Source organism: Panthera tigris, chromosome B3 (assembly GCF_018350195.1).
Source record: "Panthera tigris isolate Pti1 chromosome B3, P.tigris_Pti1_mat1.1, whole genome shotgun sequence".
Lineage (NCBI taxonomy): Eukaryota > Metazoa > Chordata > Mammalia > Carnivora > Felidae > Panthera > Panthera tigris.
The window spans coordinates 105,520,669-105,535,153 of NC_056665.1; positions in this window are offsets into that span (position 1 = coordinate 105,520,669).

Consider the following 14,485-nt stretch of genomic DNA (forward strand, 5'->3'; position numbering starts at 1 on the left):
CAAAAACTGGAGGCAGAGAACAGGTTACTCATTACCCATGGTCAGAAAGAAGTACAGGAAGAAAGGTAAAACTGGCTATGAAAGGCTGGCAGGAGAATCTTTGTGATGTTATTATTCCATTTCTTGACGGTGCTGGTAGCCGCACAAATCTATACATGTGATGCAATTGCATAGAACTAAATATATATACAAATCCATGCATGTAAAACTAGTGAAATCTGAATAAAGTTGATGGATTGTATTAATGTTAAAAAAAAAAGTGAATTCCCTTTCTCCCCTGTGACTTCAGACTCTCTTCATTCGTTGATTCAGTGACTCATTGAACAAATATTTGCCGAGTGTACTGTGTATGAGCCACTATGACATCAAACTGATTCATCGAAGTTGTGAAATACGCTACAATAGAAAAATGTCCAGTTCCTTCTGAATGTGAAACGGGGAGACCTCACCTTGTCATTTGGGACAGTGAAGGCTTTCCTGAGGAAGCATTGCTTAAGTTAAAACCTAACAGATGAGGAAGCAAAAGTTAGGTAAATAGCTAGGATCTTGGCATTGTTTCAGGCAGAGAGAATGTATGCATTCACCCAAGTGTTGTCTTGAGCTGGGAAGCAGCATGGATTAACGGTTTAATTAATGGATTAATGAGCTGAAAGATGTTCAACAAGACTGGAGCAAAGAGACTGGGAGAGACAGATACAAGTTATTCAGGAGGGGCAGACAGAGAGAGGAGAGGGAGAGAATCCTAAGCAGGCTCCTTGCTGTCAGCGTTGAGCCCTATGCAGGGCTTGAACCCGTGAACTGCAAGACGATGACCTGAGCCAAAGTTGGAAGCTTAACTCACTGAGCCACGCAGGCACCCCTTGTGATGAAATTCTGAGACTACAGCAGGATTTTTTCTGCCTAAAGGCTACTGCATGTGGTGTTCCCACTGCCTGTGTGATTACCTCGAATGTGAATTCATGAAACAGGGACCTTGTCTGTCTTGTTCTCCAAATGATCACTCATGCCTGCCACAGTGCCTAGGACAATGGGGACTCAAAAAGTACTTGTCAAGTGAATGTTGAATGAATGGTAGAAACAGAGTAGAAAGTACTAAGGCTTACCTCGACAGCAGAGGCTGTAGTTGGGAAGATATAATTACTGATGTCCAGTTTATTGCCTGAGCATATCTCTTCCTTTGTTTCCTACTGCTGGTGTTTTTCACCCCTATATATTATCAGTCAACATTTTGTTCCCATTTCCAGCTTCCTCTAAATGTCTTCAACTGAACTCCCACAATGATGTCAGGCTGACACTTATCTCTCAAAATTTTACCTCCTCCCATATTCCTTCTTTCTTATGACTTCCCCTTTAATGACTCACCAAAATCAGAAAACTGATATTTATCTTTGCTAGTTGCCTTTATTCACCCTTAAATCAATTCTCTTATAAAATTCTTTTGATTTTCCCTTTTCATGTATTTTTTAAAGTTCACTTATTTATTTTGAGAGAGAGAGAGAGAGAGAGCAGAGGGGGGGCAGAGAAAGAAAGAGAGAGAGAATCTCTCTCCACACTGCAGGCTCCACACTGCCAGCACAGAGCCTGATACACAAACCCATGAACCATGAGATCATGACTTGAGCCAAAACCAAGAGTTGGATGCTCAACCAACTGAGCCACCCAGGTGCCCCTTATTTTCCCTTTTTAAATAGGTTTCAAATCCATTCTCTCCTCCCCAGCCTTATGACTGATCCCTGCCCACCCATCTTGCTCCATTTCCTACTCTCCTCTCCTCCCCTGGTACATTGTTCTCCAGTAATATTGAATGCCTACTCTTAAACGTCCTTATATTTATGTTCATTCTGTTTCCTCTACTTGGAATGCCCTTCCCACCATCCCCTTTTAACCTGAAATTCCCAGGAGAACAAGGCAAACTTCAAACACTAAATGGGCACTCTCTTAGAAAGAATGATGAAGGGAGTTGAAATGGGGGTGGGGTGGGAATAAGGTTCCTATTGTGCCTGAAGTCTTTAGGAAAAAGTTTCAAATTTTTTGAATACGTGAAGCCCAAGTGCCTGTGCATTCCGCCCATAGGAGACTCCTAAAAGCAAGAGGGAAGAACTGTGAAAATACTAAGTACTATCCCCCCAAAAAACTAGCAGATGAAATTAGAATGACTAGAATAGCAAGAAAAGCTGGCAATGACTAAGTTCCTGTGGAGCCCACATTAACATTTGTCATAGGGATCAGAGGTACCCATGACAGGAGCCCTTAGGTCCTTAGGTCTGAAAGGTGTTACAGCCCCTCACCATCACCAAGTCTCAGTAGCTAACCTGCTAAGCTCAACTCAAATCTGAAGTCAATAAATGAACTAGTTCTCAGCATCGTTATGACAAAAATCAAAAAGCACGTTGTCTTGATGCCTAATCTTTTACAGCACAATCACTCAATAATTCTGAAATCATCTGTGCAAAGGATATGATTTATGATATCTATATAGTTGGAAAACATTTCAAAGAGGCAAACAACTTACTGTGGACTGTAAATCATTTTCTCCATGAGACGGAAGGAAGAGACTGTTCCTAGACCAACTGCAATGTGTTGTGGGATGGGGTGGGGGCGGGGAGCATCCCCACACCACCACCAAGCAATGCTCTGGACACCAGCTGGGTGTTCTGCAATTCAACTCAATTCTGACACTATTTACCTGGGGATAGCATCGGGTTCCACAGATTAAAGGCTCAGCTTACAGGACTGCCCCCACCCCTCCACATCAGAGGCCAGTCACAAGTCAGGTTATGGGCTGTCCTTCTGGCCAACCAGCTATAATGAGATTCCCACCGTCCCCTTCTTCCCTGGGTTCGATTAATTTGCTAGAGTGGCTCACAGAACTCAGGAAATATTTTACTTACTAAATTAATGCTTTATTATAAAAGGATACAACTCAGGAATGGCTAAATAGAAGAGATGCATAGGGTGAGGTGTGAGGGAAGGGTGCGAATGTTCCATAGTCTCCCAGGGCAATGCTCTCCCAGTGCTTCCATGTGTTCACCAACCTGGGAGCTCTCCAAACACTGTCCTTTTCGGTTTTTATGGAAGCTTCATTATATAGCCATGACTGAGTAAATCATTGGCCATTGGTGATTGATTCAGACTTTAGCCTCTCTCCCTTCCCTAGTGTCTGTAGGTGGGACTGGAAGTTCCAACCTCCTAATTACTTGGTTGGTTACCCGGACAGCCAGCCTCCATCCTTACAAGCTTCCCAAAAGTCATTTAATTAACATAACAAAAATGACTTTATGGTTCTCTTCACTTAGGAAATTCCAAGGGTTTGGGGAGCTCTGTGCTAGCAAGAGGACAAAGGTCAAATATATATTTCTTATTATAAATCACAATATCACAGAGACCATCCATTTTTTTTAAAGGACATGCTGTTAACAGGCGAAATCAAACCATTGTAGATCACATTAAAGAATGAGGCCAAGGATCTACCAGTGACATAGATGTCACCTCTTCTGTGAACCTTTTCACTACCTTCTACTTCAAGATAGAATTAAGCCTCCTGTGACCCTCTTCTGCATCTCATAAATTCTTATATTATTGTACATATATCACCCTATTATTCATTCATATATCGTCTCCCCTACTGGATTGGAAGCAATTTAAAGACAGAGACACTTTGCATGCATTTGTACTCTCAGTGTCCGCTCAGGCTTGACCCTATAGCTGCCTGATGAGCTAATTATACATAACTAGAGAAAGACTCTGTGTCCTCCCAGAAATTTTTCCTGGCACAGGAACACTGTAAGCAAAAGTAAAGAATATGCATGTATTATACTGACTAGAACTCTGATACCTAGGTAAAAGCAATTTCCAAAACAATGCCAAGTTTCCTGACAGAAGTTTAAATCAAATGTTCTTTGCTTTGAGACTCTATCTGAACCTCTTGCTTCCTTTGTCTAACTCTTGGTGATTGCTTAATGCTTTCCAGCTGTTTTTACTTCCAAGATTTTAAGTTTTTCTTTCACTGACCAAAAGGCACTGAGAAATTTATAAAGAAATAGTATTTTTTCTATTTTTTTAAAGTTCGTTTATTTATTTTGAGGGAGATAGATGGCATGAGTGGGGGAAGGGCAGAGAGAGAATCCCAAACAGGCTCCATGCCGCGAGCACAGAGCCTGATGTGGGGCTTAAACTCACAAACCATGAGATCATGATCTGCTCTGAAACCAAGAGTCAGACACTCAACCGACTAAACCACCCAGGCACCCCAAGAAATAGTATTTTGAATAGAATTATTTCTTATATTACCTCCCAATTTTGTACCCCATCACGATCCACCCCAAACAAAATCTGGCCTCTCTCCATTTATAGCTATGTGTATATTCTATCACCTTAAATTCCAGTGTAATCCAGAATTCCTCTTATATAACAGCTTGGCACATCCATCCATCCCAAGGCTCGGATGTAGTTTCTACTCTGCTTTCCTTTTATACATGCTAACATCACTGCTCAATCTATGAACTTGAATGGTCTATGAAAATGACACCAAAAGGTGCAGTCCCTCCATTTTTTATTTTAATTCAAGTATAGTTAATATTCAGTATTATATTCATTTCAGGTCTACAACATAGTGATTCAACAATTCTAACGTTTATTTGTTTATTTTTGAGAGAGAGAGAGAGTGCATGAGCAGGGAAGGGACAGAAAGAGAGGGAGAGAAAGAACCCCAAGCAGGCTCCGAGCTGTCAGCACAGAGCCTGACACAGAGGCTTGAATCCACGAACTGTGAGATCATGACCTGATCTGAAATCAAGAGTCAGGTGCTTAACCAACTGAGCCACCCAGGTGCTCCATGGTTCAACAATTTTGTTACTCACTGTTCATCATGACAAGTTCACTCTTAATCCCCTTCACCTATTTGACCCATTCCCCCTCCCCCCACCTTCCCTCTGGTAATCATCAGTTTGTTCTCTATAGTTAAGAGTCTGTTGGGGCGCCTGGGTGGCTCAGTCGGTTAAGCGTCCGACTTCAGCTCAGGTCACGATCTCGCGGTCTGTGAGTTCGAGCCCCGCGTGGGGCTCTGGGCTAATGGCTCAGAGCCTGGAGCCTGCTTCCGATTCTGTGTCTCCCTCTCTCTCTGACCCTCCCCCGTTCACGCTCTGTCTCTCTCTGTCTCAAAAATAAATAAACGTTAAAAAAAAAAAAAGAGTCTGTTTTTTGGGTTGTCTCCCTCTATCTCTCTGTTTTTTCTTTTGTCCATTTGTTTCTTAAATTCCACATTTGAGTGAAATCATATAGTATTTGTCTTTCTCTGACTGGCTTATTTCACTTAGCATAATACTCTGTAGATCCATTCCAGTTGTTGCAAATGGAAACATTTCATTCTCTTTATGGCTGAATAATATTCCTCTGTGTGTGTGTGTGTGTGTACCAATTCTTCTTTATCCATTTATCTGTCGATGGACACTTGGACTATTTCCATAATCTGAGTATTGTAAATAATGCTGCTATAAACATAAGAGTTTATGTATCCCTTTGAATTAGTGATTTTGTATTTGTATCATTTCTCAGCCTGTTGGCTAAGATCAAGTGTAGTGATTTTGTATTTGTTTGGTAAATACCCAGAAGTGTGATTGGATCATAGGGAGCTGTATTTTTAACTTTTTAAGGAGCCTCCATACTGTATTCCACAGTGGCTTTATCTGTTTATATTCTCATTAACAGTGCATGAGAGTTCCTTTTTCTCTACATCCTCACCAACACTTATTGTTTCTTGTGTTTTTTTTTTATTTTTAGCCATTCTGATAGGTATGAGGTGATAACCTTACTATGGTTCTGATTTGCATTTTCCTGATGATGAGTGGTGTTGAGCATCTTCCCATTGTAGGTTGTCTTTTTGTTTTGTAGCTTGTTTCCTTTGCTGTGCAGAAGCTTTTTATTTTGATGTAGTCCCAATAGTTTATTTTTGCTTGTGTCTCCCTTATCTCAGGAGACATATCTAGAAAGGTGTTGCTATGGCCAACGTCAGAGGAATTACTGCCTGTTCTCTTTTCTAACATTTTTATGGTTTCAGGTCTTAAAGTTAGGTCTTTAATCCATTTTGAGTTTGTTTTTGTGCATAGCATAAGAAAGTGGTCCAGTTTCATGCTTGTGTGTGTGATGTAACAAAGCTGTCCAATTTTTCCAACACCATTTGTTGAAGAGACTGTCTTTTTTCCCATTCCATATTCTTGCCTCCTTTGTCAAAGATTAATTAACCATATTAATTGTGGGTTTATGTACGGGCTCTCTATTCTGTTCCATTGATCTATGTCTCTATTTTTATGTCAGTACCACACTGAAATTTTTTTTATTACTACAGCTTTGTAATATAAATTGAAGCCTGGAATTGTGATACCTCTAGTTTTGTTTTTCTTTTTCAAGATGGTTTGGCTATTTGGGGTCTTTCGTGGCTCCATATAAATTTTAGGATTGTTTGTTCTAGTTCTGTGAAAAATGCTGTTGGTATTTTGATAGGGATTTCATTAAATGTGTAGATTTCTTTGGGTGGTATCAACATTTTAACAATATTTGTTCTTCTAATCCATTATCACTATTAGCATAGATGTCTTTCCATTTCTTGTGTCATCCTCAATTTCTTTTGACAATGTTTTATATTTTTATAGTATAAGTCTTTACCTCCTTGGTTAAGTTTATTTCTGGATATTTTTATTATTTTTGATGCAATTATAAATGGTATTCTTTTCTTAATTTGTCTTTCTACTGCTTCATTATTGGTATATAGAAATTTAACAGATTTCTGTATGTTGATTTTGTATCCTATGACTTTACTGAAGTCATTTATCAGGTCTAGTAGTTTTTTGGTGGAGTCTTTAGAGTTTTCTACAGATTATATCATGTCATCTGCAAAAAGTGAAAGATTTACTCCTTCCTGACCAATTTGGGTCCCTTTTATTTCTTTTTCTTGTCTGATTGCTATGGCTAGTACTTGCAGTACTATGTTGAATAAAAGTGGTGAGAGTGAAGATCCTAGTCTTCTTCCTGAGCTTATAGGAAATGCTGTCAGTTTTTCCACATTGACTATAATGTTAGCTGTGGGTTTTTTATATGTGGCCTTTGTTATGTTGAGGTATGTTCCCTCTAAACCTACTTTGGGGAAGGTTTTTATCATGAATGGATGTCGTTCTTTGTCAACTGTTTTTTCTGCATCTATTGAAATGATCAGATGGTTTTTATCCTTTCTCTTATTGATGTGACATATCACACTGATTGATTTACAAATATTGAACTACCCCTGTATCCCAGGAATAAACCCTATTTGATCATAGTGAATAATTTTTTAATGTGTTGCTGGATTTGGTTTGCTAGTATTTTTTGAGAATTTTTGCATCTATGTTCATCAGAGATAAAGGCCTGTGGTTCTTTTTGTGTGTGTTGTCTTTGGTTTTGGTATCAGGGTAATGCTAGCCTCATAGAATGAATTTAGAAGTTTTCCTTCTTCTTCTATTTTTTGGAGTAGTTTGAAAACAGTAGGTATTAGCTTTTCTTTAAATGTTTGGTAGAATTTGCCTGTAAAGCTGTCTGGTCCTGGAGTTTTGTTTGTTGGGAGTTTTTGAAATTACATATTCAATTTCATTCCTAGTAATTGGTCTGTTCAAATTTTCTATTTCTTCCTGCTTCAGTTTTGGTAGGTTATATGTTCCTAGGAATTCATCCATTTCTTCTACCTTGTCCAATTTGTTGGCATATAGTTTTTCATAATATTCTCTTACAATTTCTTTGTGTCAGGTGTTATTTCTCCTCTTTCATTTGTGATTTTGTTTGAGTCCTCTCTCCCCCCCACCTCATTCTCTGTCTCTCTCATGAGTTTAGCTAGAGATATATCAATTTTGTTGATCTTTTCAAAGAACCAGCTCCTGGTTCATTGATCTGCACTATAGTTTTTTAGTTTCTATTCTGTTTATTTATGCTCTAATCTTCATTATTTCCTTCCTTCAGCTGGTGTTGGGTGTTGTTTGTTCTTTTTCTAGCTCCTTTAAGTGTAAGGTTAGGTTGTTTATTTGAGGTTTTTCTTGCTTCTGAAACTATTGCTGTAAACTTCCCTTTTAGAACCTTTTGCAGTCCATACATTTTTATATGGAAAAGCTTCTTGAAGAAATGGCCTAAGAATAACTCTGTTCATATCTCAATTGCCCAATAGAAAGCATTTCTTTTCCATGATAATATTTCTAGCTATCCTGATAAAATCGTGTTCTTTTTCTGTATTCTTTGCCCGAGATGTTTAGCCAGATATCCCTGCCTATAGAAAAAAAGCAGAGGACTAGAAGTCATGAGTCTAAGTTTCCAGACCCAGCTTGGAACTAGCTCTGTGATCTTGGTCAAGTCACCTACTTCTTTCTGTTGTCATTGTTTTGTTTTTGTTTTTGTTTTTTAATTTTTTTTAACATTTATTCATTTTTGAGAGGCAGAGTACAAGCGGGGTAGAGGCAGAGAGAGAGGGAGACACAGAATCCGAAGCAGACTCCTGGCTCTGAGCTGTCAGCACAGAGCCTGATGCAGGGCTCGAACCCACAAACCATGAGATCATGACCTGAGACGAATTTGGACACTCAACTAACTGAGCCACCCAGATGCCCCTCTGTTGTCATTGTTGATTTCACCAGACAAGCACTTGGGCTATTAAAAAAAAAAAGTAAAATGTACAAAACTTGTAGTAAAGGTGCTTTTAGTTTCAAGAGCTGTGAAGGGTCAAGGCACCTGGCTGGCTCAACGGTTAAGCATCCGACTCTTGATTTTGGCTCAGATCATGATTTCATGTTTCATGAAATTGAGCCTTGCATCAGGCTCCATGCTGGCAGTGCAGGGCCTGCTTGGTATTCTCTCTCTCCCTCTCTTTTTGCCCCTATCCCCCTCTCAAAATAAATAAATAAACTTTAAAAATATATTTTTTAAAAGAATTGTGAAGTGTTGAAAGACATTACCATACTTGAAATCCAATGAGTTAGCCTGCCACAATTTCATGAATACTGGCAAAAAGACAGACACAAACGCACACACACACACACACATACACACACACGAGACTTCTGGATCAGACACAAAGGACTTTATTATTATGACCTAGCAAGCAGCTTGAGCATCAGCATATTTCTATCACTTGTTCTTGCCCCCAAGTTGCATGGGTAAGACACAGATGGACCCAAAAGGAAGCCTGCACACAGTTGGTTGCATTTCAGGACAGGAACTCTGAATATAGGGTACATGAATCTTTTATAATGAGCAATAAACATGCCTGACTTTGCTCCAGAATAGACACTCTATTTCCTAAAGCTGTTTGCTATATAAATATCCTTGTAAATATAGTACAGAACAAAAAGCAATCAATGCCTTCCTCCTAAGACATGCAGAAATGGAAGAAACCCATGCAGAATTGTCCTCTAGAATTTGGCAACATTTGCATAAAGGAAGAATTATGCTTATCTATCGTTTTATTGGGAAAACTATTTCCAGAAGACATACTTAGTTATGATCTTTCACTGGAATTCAAATTTAATGCAAATGATAGCATGCCTTTTCTATAAGCATATAGTAAAGTTTCCCTTTCTAGGAGCCCTATTCTCTCAAACACCAAATATTAGTATTATATCTATTTAATGGGATTTCATGTTGAGATATTAGCATCTACCATTACCTGAGGCTCTAATATGGACCAGACACTGTGCTAGGTAGGTGCTTGACCTGTATTATCTCATTTTATCTTCAAAAAATACTGTAAGATAGGTATTACTTTAATATTTAGAAACTGAGGCTAAGTAAGTAATCAAAATCTAGGTACTTCTTCTTCCTCAAGCCATGTTTTTCCACAAACTTGTGGTGGCTTGGTAGCCAACCATTACCACATGGAAGTTGACGTGGTCCAATGCCTGAAGCACTGTCACTGACAATAAAAGTTTCAGTAAGTGCTGCCTGAGCATCAGTCCTTCTCACTAAGCCAGTTCTTCAGTTCTTAGTGTGTACGAGAAATATCTGGGGGAACATGTGAAATGGCAGTCTCTTAGGCTTCAACCCAAGATTCTCTGATTCAACTGATCTTTTTTGTGATCCAATAATCTCTATTTTAACAGCGTCTTTTTTTAAATGTTTATTTATTTTCAGAGAGAAAACATGAGCAGGGGAGGAGCAGAGAGAGAGAGAGAGAGAGAGAGAGAATCGCAAGCAGGCTCTGCACCATCAAAGCAGAGCCCAATGTGTGACTCAATCTCACCGAACTATGAGGTCATAACCTGAGCCAAAATCAAGAGTTGGATGCTTAACCTGAGCCACCCAGCTCCCCCCCCCACCAATAATCTCTGTTTTAAACAAACTCCTCAAAATGTTTTAATGCAGGTGGCCCTTGAACTTCATCTTAGAAACACTGTGACCCCAAGCTATAAACAGAATGATATAAGACAAGGTTGCCACTCTAGAACAGATGACAGATTTCTTTTATGAATATGAGAGTGCTGACGAGTTTGGAGAGTCACTAAGAAGCTAATCAGAAAGGAAAACACAAATCAATCAATTAATTAGAAACACATTATTATCGACTAGATACAGGATTTGTCTATAAAAAAAATACAGGTAAAGATAATGTGCAAAATATGTAAATACAGAAGTGATCAGGCTAGTTATTTCATGATCTAAATTAAGGATTCTAGATCCTGGGGCACCTGGGAGGCTCAGTTGGTAAAGTGTCCAACTCTTGGTTTCGGCTCAGGTCATGATCTCACAGTTTGTGGGTCCAAGCCTCACATCAGGCTCTGTGCTGACAGTGCAGAGCCTGCTTGGGATTCTCTCTCTCTCTCTCTCTTTCTCTCTCCTCCCTCAAAATAAATAAACAAATAAACTTTTTTAAAAAAATGGATTATAGATCCTGAGTCTGTTCATAAGGAAAATTTATTTCTCACTTCCCAAAGGTTTTATGAGAAATAGTGAAGATTGCCAAACAGAAATATGGTGAAATTTGCAGCCTCTCTGAGACTCAGCAAAATGGAAAAAGTAAATCAGCTTCTTAGAGTTATTATAAAGAGTAAAATTATTTTTCCAATGCCTAGCATAATGTCTCTACTAAAGTTTCATATAGTTTTCGAGTTTGTCTCTAATACAGCTGAATAAAATCAGTGATATTTAATGATTTTGTGTATTTTATAAATATAATAGATCTAATTCTAGAGAAATGAGACATGTATTATATTTTAAATGAAGGGTATAGATAATAAGAAAAAGTAAAGGTTGCAATGTATTTTAGGTTGGTATTTAAAGATTACTTGTTGTTCTGTGTCTGAAAGTTGCAATGTATAGTCTATTTGCATTTGCTTTTTCATTTTTGCTGCTCAAATCCAGTCTTCAATACAGTGAGCTGAACGATTCCTTTCATGCCCTCTACTGGATATTTGAAGTTAAATGTCAATAACACAGCCGAGTAACCAAAATAATAATACACATGATCTTCAAAACCTTCTTTTATGGCTTTTGAATTTATTTATTTTAATTTTTTAAGTTCATTTTTTTGGGAGAGAGAGAGAGAGCGAGCAAGCACAAGCAGGGGAGGGGCAGAGCAAAGGAGAGATGGAATCCCAAGCAGGCTCTGCCCCATCAGCACGGATGCCTGATGCAGGGCTTAAACCCACAAACCTTGAGATCATGACCTCAGCTGAGATCAAGAGTCAGCTATGGCCCCCAGGCACTCTACAGCTTTTGAATTTAAAATTCAGCTCTGATGGTTCACTGGTGTAAGAATTCCTTTTTCTGTGCCTGAGATGTAAATTTCAGAGTCAGCCCTTCCTATTGTGTGGAAATTATTGGGGAAGGAAGTGAGTAGATGTGGTTTGTATCACTGCCACCTTTGAGGAGTCTCTAAAGGGTACTGTGCTGCCGTGATATTTAAGAAGGCTCTATTTAATTACATCCTGGTTTAGTAGTAATATCTCCCAGCCCATGAAACTTGTATTAGAAGGGCAGCGTGGCAAAGCCAGCCTATTACTAAAGAACTTCTCCCTACCAGCTGTTCGTCGCACACATAAAATCTATCAGGAGGAAGGTAAAGGAGTACTTTACTCGGTCATCTGGCTGCCTTTGACCATTCCTACAGAGTATGCCTGGGGTGTGTCTGGAAAGGTTTCCTTCCCACCCCAATTCAGCTCGTCCACCCTTTCCCAGGGCTGATGTTAACTCAGCAGAGCCACACCAGTTATTAAATATTGAAACGTTTTTATAGTGGTCGGTCTGCACCCACTTCCCTTCTCTACTGCATGCCTCTCACCACATTTTGACCTCTGGGACCTCCTCCGGACTCCCTGGACTTCCCCACAATCAAGCAATTAAAAGGTTACGGGCTGGTCTACTTGCTTCACGAAATTGCCTGACCCAGTCCACCCAGCCCCTTAGATCCTTCTGGCCCTGTGAAGGTTATATGGATACAGTGCTGTCTGAATTCACCATGACCTTCAAACTTCACTCCCATAGTGTCCCTGCATAGCTGCAATTCAGCAACGCCAAAGAAGAAAGGAGAGCCTCCAGTTCCCAGCTATGTTTTTCTCTCTGCATAGCAGTAATAGGTAAGATTTAGGAAGCGCTTCTGTGTCAGACACATATGCATTATTTCAACCACTCTTTACCACAGCCTTACTTTACAGTTGAGTAAACCAGAAACAGCTAGTAACTTGCATGAGAGCCCACAGCTAGTGCATGGGAAAGCTAGAATTTGAAGCAGATCTGACCAATACCAAAACCAGGTGTCAGGTGAAATTCACCAGTGTTGCAAACCCATGAGAGTCCAAAGAATATGCAGCAGGCTCTGAAGAAACTTCCAGCAAAGGAATTCCACAAATAATTTTACACGGAGGCAGGATCACTAGGATGATTATAGAGTCACCCAGCCGGGGGTAGGGAGCATCACCCTGGGAGATGGACAGTCTCCTGCATTTTGTCACCAGATGATCCCGGTTAGTCTCAGCAGCACCCTCTGCTCCCAAGAGGGCAAGGGAACTGAATTTCAGAATACCCGTGATGCAGTTCCCATAGAAACAAAATGGAAAGAGGTCCCAGACTTCTGTTTTAATGTCGAATATTAAAGAAACTTAAAAAACAAAGTACAGTCATAACTCTAATATAAATATAAAACAAACAGGTAACAAACTTTCCATTTAACTCATTAACTAAATGAGGAAATTAGTAAAATGAGGACCTCAAATAACTCAACAGGAAACCCAGTTAAATGGACATAACACATTGCTTGGTGGTCAAGAGAATAAGGCTTTATTAACAAGTAGTTCAGAGGAGAAGCCAAAAAGCAGAGATGTTTATAAATCAGGAACACTGAAATGAATTTGCAAATGGAAACAAAACTGGTGCTTCTGGGGAGGGAAGTGGGAAGAAAGTCAACCCTCCACTGGACAGAATTTAACTGTATGTCTCTTGACATATTTGCATTGCTCTCTGTTATCTACAAGCTGCCTTTCTCCCTCCAGAATTACAAGATAGCCTAGTCAAAGACAAAGGTGCATATTACTGTAGGCGGATAATTCCCCAGTCATTATAGCATTCCCTTGAAAAGATACTGATCTTGTTTGCTATTTCAGTGTCTTCAGTGTTTCCTTACATGGATCAAGTGGAAGAAAAAGGAATCGGATTGGTCCATGAGCACTGTTTGGCCTGGGGAATAGGTAAGAAAAATCAGGAAAATTCACAATCTACTCTTCAGCACCAGTCCCTCAGAGTATTTCAGAAATGGGTTATAAAAGCAAAGACATTTTCACATGCATTCATTCATGCAATCAATTCTTATTGACACATACTATATGCCCCAGCTCTAGGAAAACCACGAGTCCACATGAGTTTCCAGAAAACTACTCAGTAACTGTAAATGGAAACATTTAACTGCAAGTAAGGTGAGCTACAAGTCTGAAAACACACTGTGGAAAATCCTGTTTACCTGTTCACCTCTTAGGCAGGCTGTCTGGCCAGCTTGCTCATCCATTTTTTTTCACGACTGATACAACTTGTCTGTGAATTTTTACCATACTCTTCCTGCATCCACTCTTTCATCCCCAACCCTAATTCCAGAGCATTCTTGGTCATAATAAATGTCTATTAGAATATCTCCAGTAAAGTAGTAGTTCTTAAAGCTAATATCATAGTGGTCTTGGGGTAAGATTTTCTTTAATATCAAATCATAGCCCTCTCCAAAAAAAGAACAAGTAAAGGGAATTAGAGGCCTTTATCTTTAGCCATCTTAACTAAGATATTATTTAGATTTGATTTAAAGGCTGCAAAACTTCAAATCAGATCTGTATTGATCAACACACTAGGTATGGATGGGCAGGAGTGCCATTGAAGGGCTGGAAGAAAGGTAACATGTATCTACCAGAAGGTGGCAGTGTTGCTTCTCCAAATACCTCACAGATTAGACAGGCTCTTGAATCTAAGGCTAGAAACAAGGTTAGGCTATTTCTGGACTTTCCGC